Below are 1384 nucleotides of genomic sequence, written 5' to 3'. Positions count from 1 at the left end.
CGAGAGATGATTGCGTTTTTTTTGCGCCTATTTTCAGATCCATAAAACATGGCGGTCTCCCCACTGTTTTATAAACCCTCGACCTGCCTTTTTCATCGCACAACAATCCTGACCATTTTCCGGTTCCCCATCTTGCTTGACCCTTTTCATTTTTTTACCGTCCAGGTCTCCATTTTCCCCCGCGTTCAACCGAGGTATTTAAAGGTTCCGCTCTTTTTAAAGGGGTTTCAATCGTAATCTCTCCCCCACTTTTATCACGAAAACCCCAAATATTTGTCTTCCCTGACTTTTATCCCGGGTTCCCTCGTTGTAGAGCTCTGCTGGTTGTCTGCAAACGATGTTCAGAAAGAACATCCAAAAAGATTAAAAAGGTATGGGCTTAAGAAAGAATGCTGATGATAATAAAAATAATTACTTAAGGGGACCAACCTGGACCCCACCTGTTCTACTTCATAATACCCTTGGACTAATCTCAAAATTCTCGAAATTCCCCTTTTCCTGTCTTCGCAATTTTCCCTTTTTTGCCTTTTTGCTTGCTTTTCTTCCACTTTCTTTTTATCTTCGGGAAACCAGGTCTCTCCCATCTCTCTTTGCCTCTTTTTCTTAAACACCCTTTGACCCCTTCGTTTTACCACCAAGTCTTTTTTTCTAGGGGTTCCCTTTCCCGATCTTAACTTAAACTTTTTCTCAAAAATCCCTTATAAACCCTTTGTTTTTTTCCCACCACTGTTGTACCCCCTCGCACGTTCCAGCCCGCTCTAAAAACCCTTTTTTCTTTTTAAAAAATTTTCAGGTTACTTTCCTTCCCTAAACCCCTGATAAACGCTTGCTTCCTTTCGCCTTTTTCCCCCCACACCCATCTCGCAATCCACCACCAGCCCCTTTTGCTGCGCCCGCCCCCCCCTCTTCATTTTTGACCTCACAGTTTCTAATCTCTTTTAGGTGTTGCATTCTACTTTGGGAAGTCTATTTGACTTTCCTGACTCTACTTATGTTGGTCATATACTCCCTCCCTTTTTTAAGGTATGTATTGCACAAGGCCAAGTCAAGGCCAAAGCCACATCCCAAAATCCTCCCCCCTTCTCTTCGCTCTCCTACCCCCCATCCTCTTTGCACTGTCTCCACCCCTTCTTTCTCTCCTCCAATGTGTCCATTCAAATCACTTCCGAGGGTTACCCTCTCTTACGCTGGGGCTTTTACTTAGATCTACTCTCTCGCCTTATTTTCCCCCCCACCCCGTCTTCTGCACTTAGAGCACACCCCACTCTCCTCCTCGCCATCAAGTCTGTCACCTCTCTCCCCTTTTCAGTCATTGTTTTCCCATATTTAAGGTACTTAGTCTAAGGCACACCAACTTCTTTAACTTGGCCCGCTCTTGGCCCGG

This window comes from Penaeus monodon, chromosome 30 (genome assembly GCF_015228065.2).
Source record: "Penaeus monodon isolate SGIC_2016 chromosome 30, NSTDA_Pmon_1, whole genome shotgun sequence".
Lineage (NCBI taxonomy): Eukaryota > Metazoa > Arthropoda > Malacostraca > Decapoda > Penaeidae > Penaeus > Penaeus monodon.
This window is presented reverse-complemented; position numbering follows the sequence as displayed.